The sequence below is a fragment of the Saccopteryx bilineata genome, chromosome 10 (assembly GCF_036850765.1).
Source record: "Saccopteryx bilineata isolate mSacBil1 chromosome 10, mSacBil1_pri_phased_curated, whole genome shotgun sequence".
Classification (NCBI taxonomy): Eukaryota; Metazoa; Chordata; class Mammalia; order Chiroptera; family Emballonuridae; genus Saccopteryx; species Saccopteryx bilineata.
The window spans coordinates 22829688-22854560 of record NC_089499.1 but is presented as its reverse complement, the minus strand read 5'-3'; the positions used below and the strand labels follow the sequence as shown (position 1 = coordinate 22854560).

The 24873-nt window shown below is 43.2% G+C and overlaps 1 long non-coding RNA gene across 1 annotated transcript; it reads left to right on the top strand.

Annotated features, from left to right (window-relative positions):
- The first annotated feature begins 1287 nt into the window (after window positions 1–1287).
- On the top strand, window positions 1288–17943 carry LOC136314041 (uncharacterized). Its single transcript, XR_010727269.1, has 3 exons — window positions 1288–1379; window positions 13673–13855; window positions 17865–17943. It is a non-coding gene; the product is annotated as an uncharacterized lncRNA (long non-coding RNA).
- The last annotated feature ends 6930 nt before the right edge of the window (window positions 17944–24873 follow it).

Below are 24873 nucleotides of genomic sequence, written 5' to 3'. Positions count from 1 at the left end.
GTTGGCTCAGCGGTAGAGCGTTGGCCTGGCGTATGGGGGACCCGGGTTTGATTCCCGGCCAGGGCACATAGGAGAAGCGCCCATTTGCTTCTCCACCCCCCCCCTCCTTCCTCTCTGTCTCTCTCTTCCCCTCCCGCAGCAAAGGCTCCATTGGAGCAAAGATGGCCCGGGCGCTGGGGATGGCTCCTTGGCCTCTGCCCCAGGTGCTAGAGTGGCTCTGGTCGCGGCAGAGCATCGTCCCCTGGTGGGCAGAGCGTCGCCCCTGGTGGGCGTGCCGGGTGGATCCCGGTCGGGCGCATGCGGGAGTCTGTCTGTCTCTCCCCGTTTCCAGCCTCTGAAAAATACAAAAAAAAAGAAAAGAAAGAGGTGCCCCTTCAGAAAGTGCGGCGGAGGTGGATAAATGGCCTCAGGGGGCCGCATGTGGCCCGCGGGCCGTCGTTTGGGGACCCCTGCTGTAGGGGGTCAGAGGTGGTCAGAGGAGCTGGTTGGACATGCAGAGTCCTGGGCATGTGCACACAATTAAAGGTAAGGAAACACAGCTCTGACTCAAAGAAAGTTATCGTTTGAGTTGAGAAAGCCAGAGGAAACCATGGAGGGCAGAATTTTTAGAAACTGCTAAGTAATGTGGCATGAAATACAAGGGCTCTAAGGTTTAATGAGAGAAGAGCTATCAGCGCCACTCACTGCTTCATTTCACATTCGGTTATAATTAATTGCTTTCCTGTCTTCGGTGTGGAGTTCCGATAAGTTCCATAAGGACTAGGAACGCTCATACCTTGCCTCCCTCTCAGCACTTTGTAACATTGTACATGAAGATTTGTTAAGTAAATAAATTAGTTCAACATCTTCCTCTTTGGTAATATGATCCTGGCTGGTATTTTTCCAGGTTAATTTTTTGAGGGGGAATTTTCTTAGTAAAACCATAAGGGGATATTCAGGGTCAGGACATTCCTTGTTCTGGTCTTGACCGCAACTCTTCAGCTCTCTGTGGGAGCGGAGAGGAGAGCTGTCCCTGGTCACAAGGCAGTAATCTGAGTCAAGGGCAAGAAACAAGCCCATCAGGAAGTGAGCCGATTAAATGTTATTTCCTCAGATAGGAGGTTAATAAACAAAAATTAGTCAAAGGGTCAAGCCACGTTGGATTCTTACGTTCCCTTAAAGCGATAGGAATAATGGACGGCCTGCGATACAAAGAAAGAAAGACCATGGGAAGGTTGGCTCAGTCTGCCCCATCATGCCAGCTCATCTTTCATGCCTTCCACACCCTGTGACGTGAAAACCAGCAGAGAACGTTTCTCTTTTCTTTCCCCTTTTGTTGGGTGGTAAATACCAGCTGGAGCTTGGTGAGCCGTGAGTAATACACCTGGCACTGGACCAAGGTAACTGCCACCTGAAAACTTTCCACTCTGTTATTATTTCCCAGCTCGGGACTCTTATGGTCTGAAAGCATGAATGGAGGAAACCGCCCCCGTGGGCCCCCTTTCGCGGGACTTTTCCTACAGCAGTGAGTGGTTAAGCTACTTTCTTCCTTCCATCCTTCCTATATCCATCCTTCGTTTTTCCTTCCTTCCTTCCTTCCTTCCTTCCTTCCTTCCTTCCTTCCTTCCTTCCTTCCTTCCTTCCTTCCTCCCTCCCTCCTTTCCTTCCTTCCTTCCTTCCTTCCTTCCTTCCTTCCTTCCTTCCTTCCTTCCTTCCTTCCTTCCTTTTTTAAGTGAAAGGAGGGGAGATAAGAGACAGACTCATGCATGCACCCCAACCGGGATCCACCCAGCAACCCCTATCCTGGGCTGATGCTCAAATCAGCCAAGCTATTTTCAGTGCCTGAGACTGACACTCAGACCACTGAGCTATCCTCAGCACTGGAGCCAACACTAGAACCAATCGAGCCACTGGCTGCGGGACAAGAAGAGAAAGAGAAGGGGGAGAAAAGCAGATGGTCGCTTCTCCTGTGTGCCCTGACCAGGAATTGAACCCAGGACATTCATACACCAGGCAATGCTCTAGCCACTGAGCCAACCCACCAGGGCCTAAGCTACTTTCACCTCTCAGTTTTGCTCCTGTGTACCCGGCCCACATTCAAACATTCACTCTCAGGATGGTTTCTTCTTGCTTCTCAGCCCATGTCTGGGTTGTCTCTCCCCTGGCCACAGCTAGGCTCATTCTTAAAGATGAAAACCAACTTGAGTTGGTTCATCAAAAGGAAAATATATTTAGGGCTGTCAGTATAGCAGAGGCCACACTGACAGGTCCCTGCACATATTCCTCATGCTTTATTTTCAGGCTTCCAAAGGTCAGTATCTGCCTCTCTGTCCCCGAGGCTATTTCCTTAAGCCCAGGGAGGCTGCTCTGCCTGTGCTCAAAGCAGGCCTGAAGTTTAGGAGCAGCTGTCACCCATGACCCGTAAGCACTGGTGATTCATAGCCCAGCTTCCTTGCCCCTCAGTTAAGATCATCCTAATGTGTCTGTTTCATGTTTCACGGAGGGGTTAAGCTTCAAACATACCTTGAATTAGATGCATTCCCAGTCCCTGTAACCTGCTCCTATACTATTTCCCGCCACTCCCAAATAAACTACAAGCTTTTAGATCTTTGTCACGGGGTCAGCTTCTGGGGAAACCCGCAACCAGGATAGTCAGCAGGCTCCTCCCAAAATTCTTATAATAGATTCCAAAGCCAAATATACAGAACTTTTTAAAGTCACCCATAAGATGATTAAAAGTTGACAAGTCAGCCTGACCTGTGGTGGCACAGTGGATAAAGCGTCGACCTGAAAATGCTGAGGTTGCCGGTTCGAAACCCTGGGCTTGCCTGGTCAAGGCACATATGGGAGTTGATGCTTCCAGCTCCTCCCCCCTTCTCTCTCTCTCTCTCTCTCTCTCTTTGTCTCTCCCTCTCTTCTCTAAAATGAACAAATAAAAAAAATTTTTTTAAAAAGTTGACAAGTAATAGATCAAGTCCTTCACACACAGCCTCAATATTTATCAAACTTGCTTCTTTGGGTTCTGAAAGTGTTCTTCTGACTGAATGACCTCTGCTGGTAAACAGTTTAACAGAATGCATTTCCCATCAATCTCATGTGCTTTGAAGGTCGTGGCACAAGCCTCTGAACCATGATTCACAGGTGTTTTCCACCTGCGATGTACGAGTGGCCTTGCCCTTCCAATGCCTATATTCAACCGAAATGTGCTGTGTTGTGAAATCATAGTCAATGGCTGGTCCACAGGGGTTACTGTTTGTTTGTTTGTTTGTTTTAATTTATTTAACTCTTTTTCACTGCTCTTTGTTTTCCCACTTACCCCAAATACTGGTTTATTAGTTTTCTTCTTTTTTACTCATATTTTTCTCCCTCTGTTTATTTCTATCCTGTCATTGTTCTTTTTATGACAAAATGATACAATCCCACATAATTTGCATATGGTGGATGCTCTGTGCCCAACAGATCCCCCTCAAATCAAGAAACTCACCCCTTCAAGCTGAGAGACATTGGCTGCTGAGGGCTTACAACTCAAGTTTCTTTTAGCAATTGTCCTCAGCTAAGGGAAGCTACCTTGCCCAAAATTATACCTCTCCCCGGGGGACAGCCAGCATCCAAAAAAGCTCAGACTGTTAGTGTCAGTTTGGAAAAACTCTGAAGGAGCTTCCCAGCTCCAAAGCTCCCTGTGGGATCAGATGAGGCTTCTGAGCGATGACATCATGTTTCCCCTGCTTCCTTTGCCCCGTTCTGCTTTTCTTACTCTCCACAAGGAGTGTTCCTGAGAGCACCTTCTAGTCAAACATCCGTGCAGAAATCTCAGAGTCTGTTTGCCAGGAATCTGACATATGACATTTCGGGTAAAAGTGGATGTTCAAGAGGGATAAAAATGTGCTCATTTAAATTTACTGTCATCTGGTTACTCGGTCTTGAATATGGTAAAATGATGTCATAAAAATTTGGAAGGTACCCATATATATTTGTATATTCTACTACTAAAAAATGTGTGGAAAAATACAGTGCCTAGATGTGGTTGAATAGAAAACAGGTGTAACAGCACCTGATAGATGAAAGCAGAGCGACAGATAGTTCCTGCATCTTTGACTCAGCTTCCTTACAATGAAATATGATTTCTACAATACTTGTTTCATGATTCGGTGCTTCAGAGGTGGTCTGTTTTCATTTGTAAACAATTGTTTGTTTTGAATAGAAAAAGTTTACCAAAAAAGTAAAATGTTTACATTTTAATCTATATCCAGGTAAATAAAACAATTTAAAATAAGTCCTGGCTGGTTGGCTCAGTGGTAGAGCATCGGCCCAGCATGTGGATGTCTTGGGTTTGATTCCTGGCCAGGGCACACAGGAGAAGCACCCATCTGCTTCTCCACCCCTCCCCCTCTCCTTCCTCTCTGTCTCTCTCTTTCCCTCCTGCAGCCAAGGCTCCATTGGAGCAAAGTTGGCCCCAGGTGCTCAGAATGGCTCCATGGCCTCCACCTCAGGCGCTAGAATGGCTCTGGTTGCAATAGAGCAATGCCCCAGATGGGCAGAGCATCTCTCTGTAGTGGGCATGCCGGGTGGATCCCGGTTGGGCGCATGCGGGAGTCTGTCTCTCTGCCTCCCTGCTTCTCACTTCAGAAAAATACAAAAATAAATAAAAAGTAAATAGTTTCTTTTAACTGCAGAAATTAGCTTATCAATTTCATCAAGTAGTCACCCTGGGTCAGTTTTTTTTCCCCCTTGAACCCTTGCTAAGTTACTATCATTACCATGTATTATAAAGTCAAAATCACCAAGAACTGTCCAGAGAAAAGACCTCATAAATAAGATGCCTCATACAGCCCTGGCCAGTTTGCTCAGTGGTAGAGTGTTGGCCTGGCATGTGGATATCCTAGGTTTGATTCCCAGTCAGGACACACAGGAGAAGTGACCATCTGCTTCTCCACCCCTCCCTTTCCCCCTTCTTTCTCTCTCTCTCTCACTTCCCCTCTCACAACTATGGCTCAATTGGTTCGACCACATCACCCCAGGTGCTGAGGATGGTTCTGTGGAGCCTTCAACTCAGGCACTAAAAATATGTAGCTTGGTTGTGATTGCGAGAATGGGACCAGATGGGTAGAGCATTGGCCCTAGAGGGGGGGTTGCCAGGTGGATCCCAGTTGGGGCACATGCAGGAGTCTGTCTCTCTATCTCTCCTCCTCTCACTTGAAAAATAAATAAAAAACAAACAAAAAAGGTTTATTTCTTGAGCACATAAGTTATTTCTGGGTGGTGGAAGTCTCTTCAGCATACGCAAGCCTCTTTGTGTTACAGTATGTTTGTTCCCGTAACTCCCCCTTCCCTGAAGCCTCATTTTCACCAGCATCTAACCAGGAAAGAAAGAAAGAAAACAAGGATAAGACATACCTATTTTGTAAAAGGCTTGGCTCAGAAATGGCATAAATCACTTCCACCCATGTTCCATTGGTTAGAATCTAGTCGTGGCCACAACTAACTGCAAGGGAGGCTGGGAAATGTAGTCTAGCTGTGTGCCCGGGAAGAAAAGAAAATTCATTTTTGCTAAAAAGCTAGGAGACCCAGACACAGTGCCTTTGTGCAGCTTAAGGAAACAAGCAAATACCAAGCTTCTCTAACCATACTAGAGGAATCCTAAAGGTGACAGACAGTTGGCTAACTGCTAGAGCCAGTCAAATGGGAATTCACCTTCTTCAAGTCTCCACAGTGGTCCTAAAATATAATATCTAAAAATAAGTCTAATTATTCAGTAATCACTGAACCAATTCACCAAAGGAGGCCCCACAGCAAAGCACTCTGCCTCTCCAAGACAGGACAGAGGGCCTCTTAGGAACTGACTGAAGAGTTAAGTTGGCCTTTTTCCCCTTCCCCCTTCCCCCTTCTAATGAAACAGTCACATTGTTTGGAAAGGTTTCTGAGATCATTATCCAGATGCCTCTTCACTCTGACACCACCACCCTGGGCACTAGAATTTCAATCACGAAGTCCTGTGAAACTTAACCAGTTTGCTTTCTGTAACATTTTGTCAACCAAGGGAATAAACTACACTGCTCACAAAAATTAGGGGATCAGGGAACGTGCAGATACTCCAGTACTTGCAGCTGTTTGTATAGTGCATTTTCACCAATGAAGTAAAAGTTGGGTTTACATCTCATTTGCATAATCGAACAACTGTCTTTGACTTGTCGTTTGCTTTTCTGATGTTCTTGTTTAATAGAAATAAAATCAAATGTTTCTTTTTTTGTATTGCTTCATATTTATTTAGAAATATCCCCTAATTTTTGTGAGCAGTATATATAATATGACAGTTAAGGGGGAAAAAAATCACTTCATTTGACCAGTTTGTACAAGAAGACAGTGAGGCCCTGGATGGTTGGTTCTGTGGTAGAGCGTTGGCCCGGTGTGTGGAAGTCGCGGGTTCGATTCCTGGTCAGGGCACACAGGAGAAGAGTCCATCTGCTTCTCCACCCCTCCCCCTCTCCTTTCTCTGTATCTCTTCCCTTCCCTCAGCCAAGGCTCCATTGGAGCAAAGTTGGCCCGGGCGCTGAGGATGGATCCATGGCCTCCACCTCAGGTGCTAGAATGGCTCTGGTTGCAATGGAACAATGCTCCAGATGGGCAGAGCATTGCCCCCTGGTGGGCTCGCCAGGTGGATCCTGATCTGGCGCATGCGGGAGTCTGTCTCTCTGCCTCCCCGCTTCTCACTTCAGAAAAATGAAAAAAAAAACAAAACAGCGAACCTTTCATTTCCACATTCAAACCAGAGATGAGAATTTTATTTGAAGATGACAACTCGGTGGCTAATGGCATTTTTTTTTTTATACTTACTCTTCCAGATGAGTGACAGAGAATAATTGGTCATTCTGAAGATGGCTTCACAGGGAGAGCTTACAACCCACGCTGTGTGTTTTTTTTTAAGTTCAAAAGGACATTCCTGAGGGAAAATGTGATCAGGTTTATATGAGCCAAATGAAACCGTCTGTGTAGGAAGCTTTTGCTTTGTAGCCTAAATGGTTAACTCAGGCGTGTCTACACACAGAAGAGCCGAACAATAATTAAGACCTGTCAGTGAACACCACCACACTAGATAGTATCAGTGTTTACCAGTAGTGTCTGCTCATATTTACAAATCACTTTATAATGTTCGTCATATTGCATGGGTGGATAATCTTTTTTTTTTAATTGCTGGTTCACCCCCTGGAGCAAAACCAACCTGGTAATTAATTTAGAGTTGTTTTTCCTGAGAGACATATTAAGCATCAAAATTACTTCCTTTTCTACCTAATCAAAGAAAGTGGAAAAGTACCGAATGCTTACAAAAATATATATTTCAGAACAGACTTTATTTCCACATTGTGGTCAGCTAAGAAAGGGACAAATAGGAAAGAAGGAAGAGGAGGGGGAAAGGGGTGGAGAATCAGAGTGGTGAGTAGACATGAAAAGGGAAAGGAAAACATGAATGACAAGGGAAGGATGTAAGGAATAAAAGCAGGGGAGAGAGGGAGAAAGAAAAGCGGAGGGAAAATAATAGCAGATGGCTTTCCCTCCCGCAGCCGAGGCTCCATTGGAGCAAAGATGGCCTGGGCACTGGGGATGGCTCCTTGGCCTCTGCCCCAGGCGCTAGAATGGCTCTGGTTGCAACAGAGCAATGCCCCAGATGGGCAGAGCATCGCCCCCTGGTGGGCGTGCCGGGTGGATCCCGGTCGGGCGCATGCGGGAGTCTGTCTGACTGCCTCCCGTTTCCAGCTTCGGAAAAATGAAAATAATAATAATAATAATAATAATAATAATAATAGCAGATGGTTTCTTCAGAGGAGTAGGGGACATCTGAACAAACCAAAGAACAGAACCTACCTAGCAGGGAAGGGAATTGGGGAAAAGGTTTTCTCCTGGGTGGTAGCCCTTATAAGCAGAGCAATGCTAAGGTCGGATGAGAACAAGTTCAAGGTGGCTCTAGCTCTGGGTGGAGGTTTCCTAGCTTGCTGCAAGTTTTATGAAGAGCCAGGTCTCAGAAAAGGAAAAAAAAAAAAGAGTCATGTATCTCCAGTCAGAAAGATACTCTCACTTAAGTGATGTATTTCATAGATTTTTTTTTTTTTTTGAAAATTGACATATAATTTGCACACCATCACGTTCACATTTTTAACGTGTACAGTTCAGGGTTTTTGTTAACGTTCACAAAATTATGCCATCAAAAGCACTACTTAATTCAAGAATATTTTTATCACCCTTAAAAGAAACTGCATCCACATTAGCAATAACTCCCCATTCCCTCCTCCTAACTGCCTCTGGGAACCAAAACTCGCCTTTATGTTCCTATCGATTTGCACATCTGAAAATTTCATGTAGATAGAGACTGACAGCACGCAGACTTATTCTGCTTGGCATGCTTTAAGATTCACCCAAGTTATGGCACATATAATACTTCATTGCTTTTTACAGCTCAATAATATTCCATTGTGTGGACTTGTCACATTTTCTTTATCCATTTATCAGTTGGTAGACAATTGAACAGTTTCTCTTCTTCTTCTTTTTTTTTTTTTTTTTTTACAGAGATAGAGAGAAAGTTAGATAGGGACAGACAGACAGGAACGGAGAGAGATGAGAAGCACCAATCATCAGTCTTTCCTTGCGACACCCTAGTTGTTCATCGATTGCCCTCCCATATTGCCTTGACCATGGGCCTTCAGCAGACCGAGTAACCCCTTGCTCGAGCCAGCGACCTTGGGTCCAAGCTGGTGAGCTTTTGCTCAAACCAGATGAGCCCGCCCTCAAGCTGGCGACCTCGGGGTCTCAAACCTGGGTCCTAGCATCCCAATCCGACACTCTATCCACTGTGCCACCACCTGGTCAGGCCGAACAGTTTCTTATCTACTGTGAATATTGTTGCTTTGAACATTCCTGTACACATTTTTGTGTGAGTATGCTTTCAATTTTCTTGAGTGTATGAATGTCTCAGAGAAGAATTGCTGGGTGGTATAGTAGCTCTGTGTTTAACCTTTTTTTTTTTTGTATTTTTCTGAAGCTGGAAACGGGGAGAGACAGTCAGACAGACTCCCGCATGCGCCCGACCGGGATCCACCCGGCACGCCTACCAGGGGCGAAGCTCTGCCCACCAGGGGGCGATGCTCTGCCCCTCTGGGGCGTCACTCTGCCGCGACCAGAGCCACTCTAGCGCCTGGGGCAAAGGCCAAGGAGCCATCCCCAGCGCCCGGGCCATCTTTGCTCCAATGGAGCCTTGGCTGCGGGAGGGGAAGAGAGAGACAGAGAGGAAGGAGAGGGGGGGTGGAGAAGCAAATGGGCGCTTCTCCTATGTGCCCTGGCCGGGAATCGAACCTGGGTCCCCCCGCACGCCAGGCCGACGCTCTACCGCTGAGCCAACCGGCCAGGGCCTGTGTTTAACCTTTTGAGGAATTACCAGACTGTTTTCCCAAGTGGCTTTACCATTCTATTTACACCAGCATCCTATGAGTGTTCCACATTCTCTACAACCTCAGCAATATTTGTCATTGTTTAACTTTTTGTGTGTGTGTGTGACAGGGACAGAGAGAAAGACAGATAGGGACAGACAAACAGAAAGGGAGAAAGATGAGAAACATCAATTCTTCATTGCGGCACCTTTAGTTGTTCATTGATTGCTTTCTCATATCTGCCTTGACCAAGGGGGGGGGGGCTACAGCAGATCAAGTGACCCCTTGCTCAAGCCAGCGACCTTGGGCTTCAAGCCAGCCACCATGGGGTCATGTCTATGATCTCATGCTCAAGCCAGTGATCCTGTGCTCAAGCTGGTGAGCCTGCACTCAAGCTGGTGACCTCGAGGTTTCGAACCTGGGTGCTCTGCACCCCAGTCTGGCGCACTTTTTGATTTTAGCCATCCTAGTGAGTATGAAGTACTTCTCCTTGAGGATTTGATTTGTATTTTTCTAATGACTAATAATGCTGAACATTTTCTCATGCCCTTGTTGGTCATTTGTATATGTTTAATGGAAAAATATCTCATTAAAATCTTTGACCATCTTTTAAAGAGTTGTCTTTTATTATTGAATTATAAGTGTTCATCTGGATACCAGACCTTTACCAGATATATAATTTGCAAATATTTTCTATCATTCTGTGAACTATCTTTTTACTTTCTTTATTGCATAAAAGTTTTTAATTTTTACAAAGTTCACTTTATCTATGTTTTCTTTAATGAATTATGCTTTGCATGCCATAGCTAAGAAACTGTTACCTAATTCAAGGTCGTGAAGATTTTTAACTCTGCTTCCTTTAAGAGTTCTATAGATTTAGTTCTTACATTGAGGTCTTTGATCTGTTTTGAGTTAATTTTTGTAAATGGTATGAGGCAGGTGACCAAATTCATTCTTTTTCATGTGGATACCAGTTTACCTGGCACCATTTGCTGAATTTTCTTGGCACTCTACAGATTTGTCCATTTCACATGGGTTATCTTATTTGTTGGCATATAATATTTCATAGTATTCCCTTATGTCCTTTTTATTTCTATAAGGTGGATGGTAATACTCCCTCTTGCATTCTTCGTTTTAGTACTCTGAGTCTACTTTTTTTTTTTTTTTTTTTTTTTTTTTTTTTTTTTTTTACTTAGTCCAGCTAAATTTTGTCAATCTTGTTGATGTTTTCAAAGAACCAAACTTTGGGGGGTTTTAATTTTCTCTTTTATTCTTCTACTTTCTTTTACTTCTGCTGTAATTCTTATTATTTGCTTCTTTCTGCTAGCTGTGGGTTTCATTTCAGTCTTCTGTTTCTAGTTTTATAAGTCAGAAGGATAGATTATGGATCTGAGAGCTTTATTCTTTTAATATAGGCATTTAGAACTATAAATTTCTCTTTAAGCATTACTTTTGTTTTTTTTTGTATTTTTCTGAAGCTGGAAACGGGGAGAGACAGTCAAGACAGTCAGACAGACTCCCGCATGCACCCGACTGGGATCCACCCGGCACGCCCACCAGGGGCGACGTTCTGCCCACCAGGGGGCGATGCTCTGCCCCTCCGGGGTGTCGCTCTGCCGTGACCAGAGCCACTCTAGCGCCTGGGGCAGAGGCCAAGGAGCCATCCCCAGCGCCCGGGCCATCTTTGCTCCAATGGAGCCTTGGCTGCGGGAAGAGAGAGACAGAGAGGAAGGAGGGGTGGGGGTGGAGAAGCAAATGGGCGCTTCTCCTATGTGCCCTGGCCGGGAATCGAACCCGGGTCCCCTGCACGCCAGGCCGACGCTCTACCGCTGAGCCAACCGGCCAGGGCCTAAGCATTACTTTTTTTTAAAAAAAGATTTTATTTATTGATTTTAGAGTGATGAGAAGAGAGAGAAGGGGGGAGTGGGAAACATCAACTTCTAGTAGTCACTCCTCATTTGTGCCTTGACTAGGCAAGCCCACGGTTTCCAACAGGCGACCACAGCATTCCAGCTCGATGCTTTGTCCACTGTGCCACCACAGGTCAGGCCTAAACTAGGATTTACATTTGCCATTTTCCTATTTGTTTTCTACAAGTCTTTTTGTCTTTTTTTTTTTCTTACTCCATTACTGTCTTCGTTGTGTTTACATAAGGTTTTTCCACTATAAGTAATTTTATCATTTGACAACAAAGAGCTATCAATTACTTTGTTGTTACCCAGGTGACCTTTCATTTTATTTGAGACATTGATTGTTCTTTACTATTCCAATCAAATCAAATCATGAGGAAGATTTCATGATATGGTTTAGGGTTTGGTCACTGCTTACTTGAAAATTCAACTTAGAATCAGTGACAAAATATTTTGACAAGTTTTATTTTGTCTTAAACTCCTTCATTATTTCTTTACACACAAGATAGTTAATGCCAACTTTATGCTTCTCAATGATTTAGGCAGTGAGAAAACAACAGTGAATGAGAAAGATTCTGTGCTCATGAAGTCTGAGTTCTAGCGAGAGAGACAATAAGTGAAAAGCTATATTTTAAAAATATAGAGAGATAAGGGATAGGAAGAAAATAAGGCAGGGGAATGATGTAGAGATGTAGGGTGGAGGGACTCTCTTAGATTGGGGTTTCTGAGAAGCGCACCCTGAGGAAGTGCAGACACCTAACTGAAGAGGGGGTTCGAGTGATAAAGATCTGCTAGGGGCGGCAGTTGTGGATCGGGTATCAGTTCAGTGTGTGGATGTCCGGGATTCGATCCCCGGTCAGGACACACAGGAGAAGTGACCATCTTTTTCTCTCTTCCCCTCTGTCACCTCCTTCTCTCTCTTCCTCTCCCACAGTCAGTGGTTCAATTGGTTTGAGCATTGGCTCCGGGCATTGATTGGTTGGTATGAGTGTTGGCCCCAGATGGGGGTTGCTGGGTGGATCCTGATCAGGGCACATGTGGGGGTCTGTTTCTCTATCTCCCCTTCCTCTGATCAAATAAATAAACAAACAAACAAACAAATAAATAAAAGATCTGCTGGTGATGTGTTTGAGGTAGAGAAAATAGCTAATACAAAGAACCTCGGGCAGAAGTGTGATTGACATGGCTGAGGAGAAGCAAAGATTCCCATGTGGGTTAAGAGAAATAAGCATGAGGATGCGGGGAAGATGGTTGAAAAATAAAGCAAGAGCCCTGGCTTGTTGGCTCAGTGGTAGAGCATGAGCCCAGCATGTGGATGTCCTGGGTTTGATTCGTGGTCAGGGCACACAGGAGAAGAGCCTATCTGGTTCTCCTCCCCTTCCCCCTTTCCCCTTCTGTAGCCATTGCTCCACTGGTTCAAGAACATTGCCGCAGGCGCTGAGGATGGCTCCATGGAGACTCTACCTCAGGTGCTAAAAATGGCTTGGTTGCGAGCATGGCCCCAATGGGCAGAGCATCAGCCCCAAAGTATTGCTGGGTGGATCCTGGTATCCTGGTTAGGGCACATGTGGGAGTCTGTCTCTTTATGTACCCTCCTCTCACTTGGAAAAGAAGAAAAAAGAAGAAAAAGAAAGCAAATGAGGTAGTCAGTGATTGTATATGCATGACATTACAGGCCTTATTCTATGAGGTGTGTGAGCAAGAGATTGACATTGACATTGTTAGTTTTACATTTTGAAAGGATTACTCTGGCTACTATATGGAAATAAACTGTAGGAGGGCATGAGTGGAAGTTGGAAGACTAATGTGGTGGACACACCTTACATTGAGCTCTAATGAGTCATGCCCTTGTATAGTACTCTCCCCGGAATACAGGCCGATCCTGTGACTTGCTTCTAATGAACAGAATATGGCAAAGATGATAGCATGTCACTCTTCTGAATATGTTACATTACATAAGACTTCATCTTAGCAGACTGGAATATGAGAAATTCTCCTGATTCTTTTGTTTTTAGAGGCTAAAATGTGTATTTTTAATTCTAGTTTACTTTCAATATTATTTTGTGTTGGTGGTAGGTGTACCATATAGTGGTTAGACAATCATATACCAGTATTTGACAAACGATTCTCACCCTACTCCCAATATTTCCAATAATCGCTTGGCACCATACATGGTTATTGCAATATTATTAACTATACTCCTTATGCTGTGTTCAACATCCTTGTGACTATTTTGTAAATGCCAATTTGTACATCTTAATCCCTTTACCCCTTTTACCCAGTTCCCCACTCTGACCCCAGCAACCACATCTGTTCTCTGTGTCCATGAGTCTGTTTCAATTTCATTTGTTTGTTTATTTTTCCTTTTAGATTCCACAGATAAGTAAAATCAGATGGGATTTGTCTGTCTCCTGACTATGTTGAAGAAGCAAACCACCTATGGCCTGTGGAAAAGGTCACATGTCCAAGAACTATAAGAGACATCCAAGACCAAGGGGCATCTCCAGCCAAGAGCCAATTAGAAGCAAGTCCCCACATTCTAATAACCACAAGGTATTGGATTTTGCCAACAGTTTGAGTGAACTTGGAGGTGGATTCTTCCTTAGTCAAACCACCAAATGAGAAGTCACTCTGTTAACATCTAGATTATAGAAGATCAGATCCTGAGTATAGTATCCAATTAAGCCACTTCCAGACTCCTGACTCATAGAAACTCTGGGATAAGAAATGTGTGTAGATTTAAGCCACTGAATTTATAATAACTTGTTACATGGCAACAGAAAATCAACACAACCAACTAAGATGTTTTTGTATTAGTCCTGGCAAGACCATGATGGTGACTTGAACCTGGCTAGTAGCCATGGAGATGGGGATAAGTGGTCTGGTTTGCAATGTGTTAGCAAGAGAGAGAGAGACAGATAGACACATCAATTCTTCATTGTGGCACCTTAGTTGTTCATTGATTGCTTTCTCATATGTGCCTTGACCTTGGGGTTCCAGCAAAGCGAGTGACCCCTTGCTCAAGCCAGTGACCTCGGGATTCAAGCCAGCAACCACAGGGTCATGTCCATGATCCCACGTTCAAGCTGGTGAGCCCACGTTCACGCTGGGTGAACCCATGCTTAAGCCAGGTGAGCCCACACTCAAGCCAGCAACCTTGGGGTTTTGAACCTGGGTCTTCAGCATCGCAAGCCAACGCATTACCACTGCCTGGTCAGGCCGATTTGGGATGTGTTTTGAATATAGAGTCTATAGATTTTGCTTATAACATTTGCCAATAGCTTGGATATTGCATTTGTGAGAAAGAGAGGAGTCCAAGACGACTCCAAAAATATCTCCATAAATACAAACACCCAGCTTATAAAAATCAGTGGATCTATATTTTGCCCATCTCATAAATTAAATCTGGTCAATCCCTGTTGGCATGCTATATATAGCACCTCTTTCAAAAATGTATTTGACCCTTTTGTAAGCCAGGAGAATACTATCCATACTTCCAGGTTCATCCGATATATTTCCCTTTTGTGAAATCTCCCTCGTACAATAGAGTTGCTTAACATTTTTCCTCCCTGTTTTTTAGTCAGTTAGGGTTGCCGGAACAGAATTATACATCAACTGGGTGACTTCTAAGCAGTCAGAATTTATTTCTCACAATTCTAGAGACTGGGAGCTCCAAGGTCAAGGCATCAGCAGATTTGATGTCTGGCTCACAGATAATTGTCTTCTTGTTATGTTCTCATATAAGGAAAGAGACAAGGGAGTTCTGTGGGGTCTCTTTTGTAAGGGTACTAATTCCATTTATTAGGACTCCACACCCATGATCTAATCACCTGCCAAATGCCCCACCTCCAAACACTATCACATTGGAGATTAGATTTCAACGTATAAATTTGGCGGGGGGGGGGGGGTACAAACATTCATTCTAATAGCACTCCCCTAGAACATTGCTCAAAAATTTCCTGCAGCATTTGTCTCATGAACTGTAATATATGTTTGTACTTCTGTCTCCTACACAAAGCAGATATTTCATATTTTTCATCTTTATAGTCCGCAAAGCCTAGAACCGAGTCTGAGAAATCTAGGAAATATTCAAAAGTTTGATGAAAATATAATTGCAGTTATTCTGGAACATCTGAAATTGTCAGATTAACTGAATTGTATCTGATTTTGTTCTTTTGTCTCAATGTAGTTTATATCACTATCTGATCAACTAAAGCATAACAGACATGTACTCATATATTACCTATGTAATAAATAGTCTACTGTGTGATCATTTGACAATGTTATCTCCATAAATAATATTATTCATATCACATATATTGTGTGTATGTGTTCATATGTCTGTGTGCATGGGTGTGTGAGAGAGAGAAAAGATTCCGTAAGCTAAGCTGGCATTATTTATGTAATTTAAATTCAGATTCAGCATTTACCTTCTTGACTAACTCTTTTCCAGCCTTGGAAAAGGAAAACAGTAACGTTTGAAAAGACTTTTGAAAGTGGTATGTCAACTACTCAAGCATGTGAAAAAGGGATAAGATAGTGCCGGTTCCCTTTAAAAGAGGAAAGGAATGTTCCAATATGAAAAAATATGGTATTCGTGGGCTACGGTTTGTTCAAACACAGTGTCGTGACTTTCCAGGCGTTAATCCAATTGTATGATGCATTCAGAAGCCCTGTGCCTACTCATAAAAATGTCTCAGATCAAAGACTCCGAAAATTGTTTAGGAGCTTTAACTGTCTTGAGTGCAGCAATGTTGTCTATTTTATTTTGGGACCACAGGTTCGACATTGAACCTGATAGACCAATAATTATAGTTTCTTTAATTCTAGAAATCACATGCACACACTCTTTCTAAGAGGGCAAGTACTGTCAAAGGCTTGGAGGAGCCCCTCTGAGTCAGTTTACCATTTGCCTTAAAGTGTTCATTTTCCTACTCTTATCATTCTGGGACACCCAAACTCTCCAATAAATCACAAATATGTAATTGCTGTCACTTGGGAAGCTTTTTGGCAGTAAGACTTATGACCTGAAGCATGATGGAATTTCTGTCTCTTCAGTTAGAAATGATGCTCAAAGCACCCAATTACTTTGGTTAGATTTATTCACAGATCGGAACCAAATCTGAAATGCCAAGCTCAGAAGAAAACCAGACTTAAAAACAACTGAAAGGGGTTTCCATGGACGAAATCAAGAACCAGAACAAATCTAGGCTGCTCCAAAGGTTATTTAGTCTAAACTTGGTTCTCAGACAACGATGGAATACCAATTGATAAAGGCTACTATGTCTTTACCAGTGCAGGTTAAAGCCATCTAAGAGGGTAAGTCTCAAAATTTGAGACTTAGACACATTCTATCTTATAAACATTAAAACACCTCTCATTACTGAAAATGGATGAGAATTAGAATCTATTTTCAGAAAACTCATTTAGTATATTCACAAAACCCCTCATGGCTCTATCAGTGACTTTGTTAAGGGAGTATACCATTCAGAGCCAGAAAAAATGCTGTTTAAAATACAGTAGGTAAAGAAGTATTTGTTCCATGGTTACAAAAACAAATTTCAGAGCCAGAATGTATGCATATGACTTGACTTTTGCAGAAAATCATATCATTCCAGATTTATATAAATAAATACATCCAGCAATGTAAATTGGTAGTAATTAAACATAGTTTATAAGCCATTGAACTATGTTAAAATCTGTACAGAGGCCCTGGCCGGTTGGCTCAGCGGTAGAGCGTCGGCCTAGCGTGCGGAGGACCCGGGTTCGATTCCCGGCCAGGGCACAGAGGAGAAGCGCCCATTTGCTTCTCCACCCCTCCGCCGCGCTTTCCTCTCTGTCTCTCTCTTCCCCTCCCGCAGCCAAGGCTCCATTGGAGCAAAGATGGCCCGGGCGCTGGGCATGGCTCTGTGGCCTCTGCCTCAGGCGCTAGAGTGGCTCTGGTCGCAATATGGCGACGCCCAGGATGGGCAGAGCACCCCCCCCCTGGGGGGCAGAGCACCGCCCCTGGTGGGCGTGCCGGGTGGATCCCGGTCGGGCGCATGCGGGAGTCTGTCTGACTGTCTCTCCCTGTTTCCAGCTTCAGAAAAATGAAAAAAAAGAAAAAAAAAAATCTGTACAGAAGTTCTCATTAATATGTTTATTATACACAGAAAGAAGATTTTTTTTTTCTGAAGTTGGAAATGGGGAGGCAGTCAGACTCCCGCATGCGCCTGACCGGGATCCACCCAGCATGCCCTCCAGGGGGCGATGCTCTGCCCATCCGGGGCATTGCTCTGCTGCAACCAGAGCCACTCTAGCGCCTGAGGCAGAAGCCATAGAGCCATCCTCAGCTCCTGGGCCAACTTTGCTCCAATGGAGCCTTGGCTGTGGGAGGGGAAGAGAGAGACAGAGAGGAAGGAGAGGGGGAGGGGTAGAGAAGCAGATGGGCACTTCTCCTGTGTGCCTTGGCTGGGAATCGAACCTGGGACTCCTGCACGCCAGGCCAATGCTCTACTACTGAGCCAACTGGCCAGGGTTGAAAGAAGATATTTTGAAACCTGTTTTCATGTTAATGTTCTAGAAAGGAGCTTCCCGGTGACTGAGCTTGGAGAAGACCTGCAGAAACGGAACCTCACAAGTGGAAAGGAAAGAAGAAAAACAGGTAGGTCATCAGTCTTAGACCTCAGGTGGCTGAAGGAGAAGATGTGTCTGGTGTCTGCTACATCTCTGCATCCTTCAGTGACACTTTCATCCATGTCACTGATCTTTCTGGCAAAGAAACCATCTGCCATGTGATTAGAGGGATGAAGGTGAAGACTGACCAGAATGAGTCCTTTCCACATGTCACCACGTGGCCCAGAGGCGTAAGGATCTGGGCATCACTGCCTTCCACACCAAACTCTGGGCCACAGGAGGAAACAGGACCAAGGTCCCTGGACTAGGTGCCAGTCAATTCTCAGAACCCTTGCCCACTCAGGAATGAAGATTAGATGGACCAAGGATGTCACCCGCATCCCCTACAATAACACCCACAGAAAGGGGGGGCAACATGGTCATCGTCTATAAACAGGACTCTCAAATTATTGCCTTCTGTTAATAAATAGCCTTTGTGTGAGCTAAAGTTATATATATATATATATGTATACATATATGTATACATATTCTAGAAGAGAAACCAGAACTGCATAGCCCTAACACTTGGTTAGCATTTAATAACTGCAAGTTGCGCCTGACCAGGCGGTGGTACAGTGGATAGAGCATCGGACTGGGAAGCAGAGGACCCAGGTTCGAGATCCCAAGGTCGCCAGCTTGAGGGCAGGCTCATCTGGTTTGAGCAAGGCTTGTTAGCTTGAGCCCAAGGTCGCTGGCTCAAGCAAGGGGTCACTCAGTCTGCTGTAGCCCCCTGGTCAAGGCACATATGAGAAAGCAATCAATGAACAACTAAGATGCTGCAACAAAGAATTGATGCTTCTCATCTCTCTCCCTTCCTGTCTGTCTGACCTTATCTGTCTCTTTGACTCTGTCTCTGTCACACACACAAAAAATAATAATGATAACTGCAAGTTTTAAATTTTTCTGATTTTAAATTGTCTAGCAAACAGATGACCGAACTTGTCTTTGTTTCAGATTTGATCATTTTCAAACATAAGACTTTCAGGTTTCCTGTCCCTGAATGTTCATGAGTTGGTTTCTTGTAGGCTTCCCGAGAACTAACTTAAGTGGCTTTATGTTTCTCAGAAAGAAATGAGTGGTTAACTTTAGTAACTCAGGGATAAAAGGACACATGCTTTGATAGGAAGTTGGTGGTATATTCTTTTCAGTTGGTTAACCTAGATTCAATTTTATTCAGGGATATTCTTTAGAGATACATGATTTTCTGTTTTCAGAGTAAAATAAAACCTTTACTGTTTTAATGACTTCAGTAAATTTTTTGTTTTGTTTTATACTCATCTTGCCATTCCATACTCTGTTCTAATGTAACCAAGATATCATGACCAACTCTTTGCTTTGTTTTCAAATTTCAAGTATGATAGGCAGAATGAGGTAATGGAAAGAGCAATGGATTTAGACTCTGGGGGCATAGGTATAAATTTTGCAGTAACTGTGATTTCAGACCTCATTTTCTTGTCTGTAAAATGGGGGTGAATTCTTACCTCTCAAGACATGGTGTAGGTAATGAAAACCTCAAGACATCTCTATGAAGATGATGGATTGAATACATTCTTCCTGAAACCTGACCACAACATCAATAAAAATAATTTTGTAAGGCACAAATCTACAATAGCAGAGCAGGAAAGGAAACTATAGAAACAGAATTTTGGAGGCATGAAGAAAAAGAGGCAAGTGGCAATCAAATTGGCAAACCGAAGAAAGCTAAATCTTAAAACAACAGTGGGGAATCCTAACTTAAGATTCATCAAAAGGCTCAGGAATCGATAGAACTCTGAAAGTGAAGCGAATGTTGATCTAAAGACTGGTTAAAGGACATCTGAAAGGTAGCTGGGGCCCTAGATATTGCGTCTCCCCACTCCCTGTGCTTGGGCAAGCTGCCCCCTTCCTATCCAGGCAGCAGTCAAGGACTTTGTTCTTTGGAGAAGGTAAAACATAGGGTCTTTTTATTGGGGAAATAACAGGTACAGGTGATCAGACAGAGTCCATGACAAAAAATAACAATAATTAAGTGAAGTAATTTACAGTTTTTTAAGACATCCTCCAACCACCTGTGTAACTTTCTAGCCTAGGAACATTGACAACCAGATTGAAGGGGGTTTTTGTTGTTGTTGCTGTGTTGTTTTTCTTGAGAAATCCACCAACTTTCTTAGTAGAAAAGACCAAATATATTGATTTCAGGGGTTCTCTAACCCAGAGCCCAGGCAGGTCATCACACACATTTATAGCTTCCAGTCAACTTCACAGTCTCCCATTATTGAACTTCAATGGAAAAATCAATGACCATCAACACCCAACAAAACTCTCTAACATAAAGAATACAGAAAACAAAACACATGGGGGAAAGCCCCTTAGAGGAAACAGGGCTATGCAGAAAGGAGAAAGCTTCAAATTAGCATTATTAATACCTTTAGATTATATCTATGGGACACAAATGAGATGTTATTTAAGAGAGAATACAAAAAAATTTTCTTCTTTGCCTTTTGCCTAAGATCAAGTGAGAGATTACAAAATAAATGAAAAAAAATCTTTTGGAAAAATAATAACATTATAGCGAAAATGAAAAACCTCAATATAAGAGTTAAAAGATAAAATTAAGGAAGAGTCCCAGAGCTAAAATACAGAGATGGAAAATAGAAAATAAAACATAATAAAAAGAAAAAATAAGTCCTGGACATCCAACAGCTAATTAATAGGACTCTAGAAAGAGAATATTTAGTACATTTTCAAAGAAATAATTCAAGAGTATGCCCCCAAACTGAAGGACACATTTCTAGATGGAAAGACTTATCAAAATACAGGAAAATTAGAAAACAAAACAAAAAAACCTTATGCCAATGCATACTATTGTGAAATGCCATAATAATAAGAACAAAGGGAAGATCCTAAAATCTTTCAGAATGTAAAGTAGGTAATATGTAAAGGGTTGATTTGTAGAAGGACAGTGTATATCCCAACAGGACCCTAGCACTTAGATGATAATGGATCAGTGTCTTCAAAATCCTGAAAGATTAGTTTCAATCTAGAATTCTACACCTAGGCAAATTATTAATCAACTACAAAGTTAGAATATAGCCTGGCCTGTGGTGGCATAGTGGATAGAGTGCTGAGGTTGCTAGTTCAAAACCCCAGTCTTGCCTAGTTAAGGTACATATGACAAGCAACCAATGAACAGCTAGAGTGAAGCAACTACTTCTCATCTTCCCCGCTCTTCTCTCTGTAAAATCAATAAATAAGACCTTTAAAAATATGCTAGAATAGATACACTTCCAAATATGCAAAGCCTCAAATAATTTTCTTCCCCTACAACTTTGCTAAGGAAGTTACTGAAGAATATGCTCAAATAAAATAAGGGTATAAACCAAGAAAGAGGAATACATGAGATTTAAGAAACCAGAGATCCAACACAGGAGAGAAGGGAAGGTAACCTCAGAAAGGGTGATGGAAGTAGATCCTAGAACACTAGCTCTCTCGAGTCTAGAGTACTATCAGTCCATGTTGGAGCATACACAAAGAGGGCGGCACTAGCAATCGTTCCTTAAGAAATAAAAGTTGAATAAGAAAAATTATCTGATACACTTGAACATAGGCACAGAAGATACTCTTCTTTTTTATTTTGTGACAGAGACAGAGAGAGACAGAGAAAGGGACAGATAGGGACAGATAGACAGGAAGAGAGAAAGATGAGAAGCATCAATTCTTCGTTGTGGCACCTTAGTTGTTCATTAATTGCTTTCTCATATGTGCCTTGACTGGGGGACTACAACAGACTGAGTGGCCCCTTGCTCAAGCCAGCGACCTTGGGCTCAAGCTGGTGAGCTTTGCTCAAACCAGATGAGCCTGCGCTCAAGCTGGCAATCTCAGGGTTTCGAACCTGGGTCTTCCATATTCCAGTCCAATGCTCTATCTACTGTGCCACCGCCTGGTCAGGCAAAGATATTCTTCTTGAAGATAAATTAATATAAAGTATCTAAAATGTTAAACAAATATAATAGTGAGATAATTATTAAATCCAGAAAAAGCAAGAAGTTATTCAGGCAAAAAAAATCTAGTCAGCATACTACATGGTTCTCTGTGGATAATATTACATAATTGACCTAATATTAATCTAACCAAAATCTATGCCTTAATTAGGATGTCAGGGAAGAAGTATTTGTGTGTATAGCAGAGGAAGAATGAGAGAGTTAACTCTTCATCTTTTACTTCAAGAAACCAAGAGATTATCCCTAAAAGAGAAAAATCAAGAAACAGCAGGGTTGACTTACTGGTGGTAATGCTGTGGATAGAGCATCGACCTGGGACGCTGAGGTCCCAGGTTCAAAACCCCGAGGTCTCCAGCTTGAATGAGGGCTCATCTGGCTTGAGTGCAGGGTCGCTGCCTGAGCACAGGATCATCAACATGATCCCAAGGTCTCTGGCTTGAGCCCAAAGGTTGCTGGTTTGATCAAGGGATCACTGGCTCAGCTTGAGCCTTGTCCCCCACCCTTCCCTGTCAAAGCACGTTTGAGAAGCAATCAATGAACAAATAAAGTGATGCAACTATGAGTTGATGCTTCTCATCTCTCTCTCTTCCTCTCTCTCTCAAAAAACAAAACAAGGGCCCTGACCGGTTGGCTCAGCGGTAGAGTGTCGGCCCGGCGTGCGGGGGACCCGGGTTCGATTCCCAGCCAGGGCACATAGGAGAAGCGCCCATTTGCTTCTCCACCCCCACCCCCTCCTTCCTCTCTGTCTCTCTCTTCCCCTCCCGCAGCCAAGGCTCCATTGGAGCAAGGATGGCCTGGGTGCTGGGGATGGCTCCTTGGCCTCTGCCCCAGGCGCTAGAGTGGCTCTGGTCGCGGCAGAGCGACGCCCGGGAGGGGCAGAGCATCGCCCCCTGGTGGGCAGAGCATCGCCCCTGGTGGGCGTGCCAGGTGGATCCCGGTCGGGTTCATGCGGGAGTCTGTCTGACTGTCTCTCCCTGTTTCCAGCTTCAGAAAAATACAAAAAAAAAAAAAAAAAAATTAAAAAAAAAAACAAAAAAACAAAAAGCAGTAGCATACACCTGTTTCCTGGACATATAGTAAAAAATATAAGAACAGCTGAAAGGGTAAAAATGGTTGCCTTTGGGGAGTGGGAATTGGGGAAAGGAAAGGATAAAAGTAGAAGATTGCTGGTTTTCCATAGTAAGCTTCACTTGGCTTTTAAAACAATGTACATATAGAACTTTGAAAAAATTAAAACTTGTAAGAAAAAGATTAAATGACATACTGTGCCTCAAAATCATCTATTGGAGTATATACATATATTATGATGAGTATATATATAGTTTATAATAAACAGCTAATAATTTTTTTACTTGTCTTTTTAAATAAGAGTAGAAAAATTAGATGGCTGTAGTCCTTTCACACAAGAGGAAGGCAGTGACCTAGAACATGGAATCCAAAGACACATTATCCAAGAGCCCATGACGATACCACACCTTTTGGAATTATGTAGACTTTATGGGGTAGTAGCTCAGGCACAGCAAGTCTGTTGAAACACCAATCAATGAGGCAATTTCAGAAAAGACCTTATGGGCCATTCATGTATAGTAAATGCATTCACTTGGCCCAACAAGAAGTATGAAATAAGTCAGAATTATGAGACAACTTAATAAATGTGCTCTGTGAAATAGATCAAGTCCTGATTCTTGGAGCTCTTCTGGAGTGGCTTTCAACCTTGATTGCACCCTACATTCATTTGCGGAGTTTTAAAAAATCCTGACGCCCACCACATCTTAGTTCAATTAAGTCAGAATCCTCTTCAGAGTACCTCAAATGATTCCAGTGTGTAGCAAAGGTAGAGAACCACAGCCCCAAGGTTTCAGTTCATGAGACTGGGTTGCCACTTTCCACATCTCCTCAGAGCCGATGGAGGGGTAGAGAGACACCGAGCAAAGGGGAGAGAACTTGGGTATCCCTCACTTTACCAGGTCCAACCTGTACTTCTATTCACACTATACTGTGAATTGGTACAATCATATGAATATGTCTTCTGGGTAATTCTTTTTTTTTTTTTTTTTTTTTTTTAAGGCTTAGTCTTTTTATTATTATTATTCATTTTTAGAGAGGAGAGAGAGAGAGACAGAGAGGAGAGAGAGACAGAGAGAGAGAGAAGGGGGGAGGAGCTGGAAGCATCAACTCCCATATGTGCCTTGAACCAGGCAAGCCCAGGGTTTCGAACCGGCAACCTCAGTATTTCCAGGTCGATGCTTTATCCACTGTGCCATCACAGGTCAGGCTGTCTTCTGGGTAATTCTAAGACAGTTTCAATTTCCACTCCCTCATCCTCATTTGCCAGAAGAATTCTGATTGGTCAGAATCTGAGACACTGATGGGGGGTGTGCCTTAAAGGCAGAGACCAGGCTCCATCCATCCTATCCCCTTTTTCCTCGCATCCAGGGGAAGTGGACCATTTTTCTGTTTCTGGGCCACTGGTCTTCGTGGGGTCGGCTCAGGTACCATATTTCCCCATGTATAAGACGTTCCCTTTTCTGAAAAATTTGGGGTCTAGAAAGTAGGTGCGTCTTATAAAATGGTTGTGATATTTCAAATGCCACAGATGGAAACTGAGTACGAGGCAATATATGAAGACAGTAATTTGTCATCAGACACAGATGAGGACAAGCTAATAGATGGGAGTTTTGACAGTGATGAGGAGTTGTATGAATTTTATGATGAATAAAACTTGAGTTCAATAACTTTATGTAATACTTTTTTTTTTCAAATTTCAGGCCCCCAAATTAAGGTGCATCTTATACATGGGGAAATACGGTACACTGACCCCACTCTGTATAAGCATCTCTGCATGTAGGGCTGGGCTCCCTCACCAGAACCCAGTGAGTAAGGAGTAGGACACCACTGGAGTCTACCCGTGCTGCCGCAACAAAATACTATAGATGG